Source organism: Mustela nigripes, chromosome 13 (genome assembly GCF_022355385.1).
Source record: "Mustela nigripes isolate SB6536 chromosome 13, MUSNIG.SB6536, whole genome shotgun sequence".
In the NCBI taxonomy this organism is placed as follows: domain Eukaryota; kingdom Metazoa; phylum Chordata; class Mammalia; order Carnivora; family Mustelidae; genus Mustela; species Mustela nigripes.
In genome coordinates this window covers 74,049,159-74,056,969 of record NC_081569.1, presented here as the reverse complement: position 1 = coordinate 74,056,969, position 7,811 = coordinate 74,049,159, and the positions used below count along the sequence as shown (strand labels likewise).

Sequence of the window (7,811 nt, the reverse complement as noted above, 5' to 3'; positions counted from 1 at the left end):
GAAGCCTGGACAGATAGACATTGTTAAGAGGACAGTATGTTTAATCACCCCTGAGCACTCCTGCCTGGAGTTTCCCCAACCATAGCTATACTAATAAATTTTAAACACTTTGGGGAGGGGTGCCTGGGGATTCCAGCATCCTAGGATGGAGCCTCACAGCAGCCTCCTTGCTCAGCAGGGAGCCTGCTTCTCCCTCTGCCTGCCACTGCCACTCCCCTGGCTTGTGCTCTCTGTCACATAAATAAAATCTTTAATAAAATAAAATAAGCCCTTTGGGTAAGGGAGGAACAATGAAGATTACCAGTTCCATTTTGCTTTATGCAAACTGAGACACAGAGGTAAAGGCACACAGAAGATAACTAGGGAGCAGAGACTGGAATTCAGATCTGAGGCATAGTTTAGTGCTCTTCTCTCTGTCCCTCGGATGAGCAGTTGGGCAGCACAAAAAGCATATGGTCCAGTGCTGGAGAAAACCACATGTGCAGATCAATTGAGAGAGGGTTTCTACAGTGGAGGATGCAGGATGTTCTAAGGAAACTCTCCCATTTGAGAAGGGGGTAAGGGTATGGTTGGGGAGGTTCTAGGTGTGGGGACCTCTGGTCCAAGTGCTTAAAGGATGAGTAGAATTACCTCGGAATAAAGGAAAATTGCAGATTGGGTTTACCCGAAAGATTTTTTTAAGATGGGGATTAGCACATGAGACTTTTTTAGAGAATGCTTTTGGGAAGGGAAAGACACAGGATTGGGAAGAGGGAGTTGAGCCATGATACAATCCAAACAAAGGCCTCTGCCAACCCCAAAGAGCTCTGGAACTAAAGTGGACCATTCAGAGTTTTTCCAAGTAGAAGTGAGGGAGCCAGGCCATTTTCACCATCCCGTGAATCTGTCCTGGGTGTTGCAGACTGTCCCTAAACAAAGGTGTGGCTCAGGATGAGTAATTTTTTTTTTTTTTTTAAAAGGACTGGTCCCCAGCAGCAATGCCAGGTGCTGGGGAAATAAGTCTGCCATTTCTCAGGTTGGATCTGAGCAGATGACAGCATCCACCACAAGGGGGGAAAGCGTTTTTGACACTGAGGAAGGAAGGAAGGAAAGAAGGAAGGAAGGGCAAGTTGGTGCCATGTGAGTAGTCCAGAATTTGTCTTGGAAAGGATTTCATGGAAATCAGATCCTGAGACAGTCAGAGATATGCATACAGGTGGGTCACTGGGGAGTGGTCACTCTCAGGAACAACATCTTTAAGGGAGTTGGGGAAGCAGGACTGGGCAAAAGGAGCAGCTAAACTGTAATACAGGTACAGCAGAGAGCTAGCTAGTCCCACAGGGATGGCCTATCAGAAATGTCCTGGATCGAAGTAAATGAGATAAGCCTTGTACTATTGCATTGACCTGTCACTGGAAATGGGCTGACCCCAAGAAAGAGTGCATAACCCTTTCCACAGGAGCTCCCTTCAGGGAAGGGCAAGTCCTTGGAGGGACTCAGCTGTGAGCCATCAGCCTTCAACACTCTTAAGAGCTGGGGGAGTGAGTGCCTTGGTCCTGAAGGGCCATGAAGATATACTATTGTCCATCTCGTGAATGTAACAGTTTCTAGTTCCCCTTGGTTAGAAGAGAAAACAACACATTGGCCAAATAACATGTATTTAAAGATGTGTTAACCTAGGGCACCTGGGTGGCTCAGTGGGTTGAAGCTTCTGCCTTTGGCTCAGGTCATGATCCCAGGGTCCTGGGATCAAGCCCCATGTCCAGCTCTCTGCTTGGTGGGGAGCCTGCTTCCCTTCCTCTCGCTCTGCCTGCCTCTCTGCCTGCTTGTGATCTCTGCCAAATGAATAAATAAAATCTTTTAAAGAAAGAAAGAAAGAAATATGTGTTAACCTGCTATTTAGATAGCAAAGGTACCACATCTAGCATGATGGAGGTGACTGAGGCTCCCCTGGGTTGGGCCGGCAGTGCTCAGTTATCATCCATCAACATTTGCCTGACTTCCACCCAGACCACATTGGCAAATTAAATGGGGACTATTAGCCCCACGTCGTTTAGTTCTTTAAAAGCATACTAATCTCTGTCATTCATGTAAGGGAAAAATATTTTTTTATATTTTATTTATTTATTTGACAGACAGAGATCACACGTAGGCAGAGAGGTAGGCAGAGAGAGAGAGGAGGAAGCAGGCTCCCCGCCAGGCAGAGAGCCTGATGTGGGGCTCGATCCCAGGACCCCGGGATCATGACCCAAGCCAAAGGCAGAGGCTTTAACCCACTGAGCCACCCAGGCACCCCGGGGAAAATATTTTTTATAGTTTATCTGTGGTTTATGTGTTTGTTTTGTATTTTGTAAATTTTAGGGTCATAGTGATCTTAAAATAGTTTAGTCTATCTTAAAATCCTTTAGTGACAGGGCTGAAGAAGGTTAAGTCAGATTGCAGTAAAATGAGGAACTTTCAGGAGTGAAAATTCATGGAGTTGGGTGCAGAAATGACCGCAGCTGTGCCAAGGGTGGGTAAATGGAGGTGGACGGGATGCTCTTTCACTTTTACCATTAACACTCACCTTTTCACTTTGCCCCAGCATCAACATCATAGAGGAAAAAAATTATGGAAGCCCTCTACCCTCCCTTCCAATGGAATCCAGGGGAAACAGCTCATTATTGCTTCTGAATGAGAAAGTATCTCCCTCCATAATGAACACATTTAATGTTCTGTTAATCGAGCATCTGTGGGCGCTTTATCTTGGTTAATGGGGATATTTCAAAAAGCCCAGCTCAGGAAAATCTTCTGACTGGGCAACTTTTATTCCCTGGCGCGCTTCCTAACTCCTTCTCTATTAGGTACTCTTCTTTCCTGCCCATTCCCCTCTGCCCACATCACCCCTTAATCCACGCTTGTTGGACTTCCTGCTGGAAAATACTGTGGTTTGTCTGGATCCAAACATATGGGTTTACAGGCTTGTCTATTTTCAGGTTTGTGTATTCATTGTTCTTACGTACATACAGATTTGTTGGTTATTAATTTTGTCTATAATCAACTTGTGGCTTAATGAGGATCTTGGAAAGGGGGAGGGCTGGTGGTCTCTTCCAGGAGAAAGGGAAGTGCAGATAAGCTATTGGTTGGGAGCTGGTGGTTCCCGTGAACCAGAATCACAGAAGAACTCTCCTAGCCAGAGACTCTAACATCACTCACCTTTCCTCTCTGGTGTTCAGCAGGACAGCTCAGCGCGGGAACCAAGAGGTCGGTTTGCTGATGACAGTGCCGCCACCGCCAAGATGACCACCGACAGTACGGAGGACTCTGCTGAAAGAGGAGCTTCTGCAGGCTTGTTGGACTTCCTGCTGGCTTCATTCAGTTCCCTGCCTCTCTTAACGACCAGCTTTTCCAGGAACTGCAATTATCTCCAACTAGTCTCAGTTGTCAGGGATCTGGGAGCACTGGATTGGTCTTAAGCAGGCAGCAGACCTACATCCCTCCAAGTGTCCCAAAGAAAGCTGTTTATCTCGAAAGATCCCACTTGCAGGGTGGGGAAACATTTCTCCTGGCAGAGACTCCCATAAACCTCTCTGCCAGAGACTCTCCTGCAGCTCTCCTCCTCTCTCTATTCTCTCACTCACTCGTCGAGTCACTGAGTTAACAAATATTTATCGAGTAGCCACTACTCTCCAGGCACTAGGAACTACAGTCCTGGAGATGCAGCCCAAATAAGATCAAGACTGGCCCAGGCTTCGTGAAGATCACCCCAACTTTGCTTCATCTCATGGTACCCCCTACTCACAAGTACCCCTTGATTAGGAGAGAGAACGCAGTGTTCTAGAGAGGTTGGCGTTTGTTTGTTTAAGATTATTATTTATTTATTTGAGAGAGAGAGACAGAGACAGAGAGAAGGAGCACAAGTAGGGAGGAGGCGCAGAGAGAGACGGAGAGAGAAGGAGACACCCCGCTGAGCAGGGAGCCCAATGCTGGGTGCCATCCCAGGACCTTAAGATCATGACCTGAGCTGAAGGCAGAAGCTTAACTCTCCGAGCCACCCAGGTGCCCCTCTACAGAGTTTTGATTTGAAATGGCTGTGTTCGAAACTTGGGGATAATTCTTCCCATTGGCCGAACACCAGTGGAAGCAAAGATGCTGGAGTTCAGGAGAAGGGACGGTGGCATTGAGATGGTAGGGAGATATGCACAGTGTCAGAGCATGAGAGAAACTGAGAAGCCTTAACCCACTGAGCCACCCAGGCGCCCCGAAACTGAGAAGCCTATGCTTACATGCCAGCCAAGTGGATTGTAGAAGAACATGATAAAAGAACAGAAGACGAGTTACATTTAGAACTTAAAACTACAAAAACGCTCTCATAATTTCTCCTTGTATTTTTTTTCTATCTTCATGAAGATGTGATTTATTTATACTGTCATAGAATAAATAGAATCTTGATTTTTATTTCACACATCATCTGATTTTAGGTACCTTTGCTGCATCAGGATTTCAGCAGAACATTCTTCCAGGAGACTGGGGCAACACATCTGCCCCTCTCCCCAACCCCATTGACCTGTCTCAACTCTGACGCCACACACAAGCAAGAATACATTCACTGGGGGGTCCTCAGTCCCTGATCTGAACCACGCCTGCTCCAATTAGCCACCACAGGTCCAGAGCCGCCCCTTAGCTGCCAGTTTCCTTGGATCTTCTGACCTGTTTTACGAGCCCTTTCTCTCCCATGCCTAACACAGACACACAAGATGCACAATAAGTAGTTATTGAAAAAGTACATTTTGTTTCCACTTTCATACTCTTCTTCACGTAAGAGATGGCTTATTACTTTCATGGAAAGAACACTCAAATAAATGAAAAGAAAGAGCACTTCAAAGTCTCCATTCGAATACCCCCAGCTAGGAGGGGGGGTGGTTTTCCACTCATATTCCCTTATTCTAGATGCTGACTGGTTCCTAATCTAAAAAGGCACATTGACTCGCAGGCTTGGGTTGACCTCAGCACACCCGGAGAGAAGAGCAGATGGCTTGCTAGGTCCAGGAATTCCCCAGAGCTCATCTCTGTTACTCAACAGATCATTAACCTGGAGCTTCAAAACCACAATGGAGCACTAAGACAGCTAAACCAAGAGCTGCTGGGTCTTTTGCCTTCGAAGACATGGGCAATGATTAGGTTTCTCACCATCTGTAAATTTAAACAATGAAAGCACAAGAAAAACAGTTGCCTTTTACTATTCCAGAGACCCCCGGTAACAGAATGCATGTAGGGTGATGAGATGAGGATACCCCCCCACCCCCACACTCCTAGAGGGTAAGATACAAGGAAGCCTTGCTCACCCAGGCCTGTTCTTCTCAGATTCCGGATCGGACTTACAATCCCAGTCAGAGGGTGGTGCAGTGGGAAGCATCCTATTGGCTGGGATGAATTCTAGATGATCATCTCAGCAATTTCATTCTCCAGAAATCTGCAATTTTTAAACCACTGAACAAATCATACAAAATGCCTGAAAATACAGCATAAAATATAGCAAGTATTTTTTAAATGCATGGTCAAATTCAGAAGAAAGCAGCAAGAGTGTGCTGCTGGCGGAATTGGATGCCAAAATAGGACCCCCATTTCAGGAACCAAGAGGTTCAGGTGTGAATGGCTATGCTGGGGGCAGGAGACCACCCTGTCCACCCCATTGACCCACACAAAGCAGAGAGTGGGAGGCTCCATAAATACTCAGGTCCCTCAAAGTCCTACCCCCAGAGAACAGGAACAACAGAAAAGGGAGTCAGCTCACCTGCAAAGGGAAATAAGGAAGCCGGCCCATCCTGACATGGATTCTGGTCAGAAATTTTACAAAAGGCTTCCTATGAAGATTTGTAACTTAAGCCTGCCCTCGTGCGGGTTTGGCATCCTAATTTACCAGCCACAAGCTCCAGGCAGCCCCTCCAAAAACATTTCCGTATCCATTTTGGAGCAAGTGTATACTCATATCCGAGTTAGTATAATGACCTGAGTTTGTGGTGAATGCTTGGGTTAGAGAGAAATGGTAGTCGATGAACACATTGCAATTTTATTTGTAGAGAGCTTTCTCATATATCTGTGAGTCTTGCTCTATCTACTTACCTAAGCAGGCTTGTGCAAAAAGTATCCATAATATAACAGCACCTTCTTTTATTGTCATTTTAAAGCCTGAGGTAAAGAAAATTTCTGTGATTGAGAGATACTCGAGTCAGGGTGACAGAGACCAATTCGGTAGGCTAGTTCCTTTCGTGGCACTTTGACAGGGAGTAGTCCTGATTATACAGACCAGGTTATAAGACATCCTAGCAAGTGAGAACCCTTTCAACAGCTAGAAACCACATGCCCCTGCTTCACGCCAACACAACTGAGTGCTTCCAATGAGCATTGCTTCAGCCCTCATGGTGAAATAAAGCCAGTTTTACCTTCCCGGAAACATACTTATTCAGATCACCCAACCTAGGACCTCCCCTTGCATATCTTGACCTGGCTCTCAGTCCCCCTTTCCTGCTCCCTTCTCCCCCTACCCTCTCCCACCCTGCACGCTCACCTAAAATCTCAGCTCCAAAGCAGGTCGTTCCAGTCATCACTACTCTGTCTGTAGGCTAGTTCCCTCCATGCCACCTCCACTTCTTTATCTCCTAAAAATCCCATTCTTAAGATACCTCTGGTTGTGAGTTGGCCACAGGAGGAACATGCATAGAATCTGAAAGATGGAAGTGAAGCCTCGTCTGTTACCTGCTGAAGATCTTCAGGATCAGATGGGGCACCGGTGGGCTCCAGCTCCTGCTGGCTCTCCTGCCCTATGCACCCCACTCTTTCTCCTGACTGAGGATTCTGTCAACCAAGGATGGGTCCAGGTCCCTCCCCATGTACTTGCTGGCAGACCCGCAGAGGCACAGCTGCCCACGGACCTCCCATGATCTCCTCCTTTGCTAAAGCTCCGTTTTCAAGGCCAGATGTGCTTGGCATCTCATACAGCCTGGATATGGACTCCTCTGATCCTCCAGCTTCGCTCCTGGACCTTCCTTCCCTCAGCTCCTCCCAGAAGTAAGTTAGGTCTCCTTTCCATAGTAAAACCTTTCTCTGGGGACGGACAGTGGTTCTGTCTCTGCGCTTGAACCCTGACTGATTCGCCCTGTTACCTGGTGCCCAAGAGAGGCCCCAATACAGAACGGGGCAAGAAGTATTTGATGTATCAGGGTATCACCTGAGCACCTTTATCCTCCACTCTGGAATGATGAAATCGGACGGGAAAGATGGCATACACTTCCCCCAAAGGAAGAGTATTGCCTTCTAGAGTCTGCACAGCTCCTTACCAGCTCGTTTTACTGGCTCTAAACATCACCTTCATCTGCCACTGCTTCTGTCCCATCCCTCCCACCAGGGCATGTTCAGGCCCAGCAGACCGCCGTCCTTCACAGTCCTTCAGTACTTGTCCTGCCGTCCATCAGCTCGGCTCAGCCCAGCCCAGCCCCATCTAAGCGCATGCGCTCTGCATGCCTTCCTCTCCCCTTCGCCGCTCTGGCATGCTCTGAAAAGAACCGGTTTGGAGCTGTTGTTTTTCTAAAGATGCCTCCCTCCTGGCATTGCAGAGCAGCACACCGCTAGAAGACGGGTAACCTTCATCTTGGCACACGTTTCTCTCTCACTGAGTGCACCCCGGCAATTCCCATTTAGACTTTTCTACAGAACAGTTTTGTAGCATTTCCATTTATTACACATTTAATTGCCTTTTAATTGGTGCAGCTGTTTTCAGCATGTTGGAGGCATACTGGAACTCTCTGCCTTAGCACCCATTTCAGGCTTCCTTCCTGCCCTGGATTACGTTACTG

At 47.2% G+C, this 7,811-nt stretch overlaps 1 long non-coding RNA gene across 1 annotated transcript; it reads right to left on the bottom strand.

Annotated features, from left to right (window-relative positions):
- Positions 1 to 5,942: 5,942 nt before the first annotated feature.
- LOC131998905 (uncharacterized) lies at positions 5,943 to 7,428 on the bottom strand. Its single transcript, XR_009398918.1, has 3 exons — positions 7,296 to 7,428; positions 6,082 to 6,147; positions 5,943 to 5,967 (listed from the first exon to the last, which is right to left on the bottom strand). It is a non-coding gene; the product is annotated as an uncharacterized LOC131998905 (long non-coding RNA).
- Between the last annotated feature and the right edge of the window lie 383 nt (positions 7,429 to 7,811).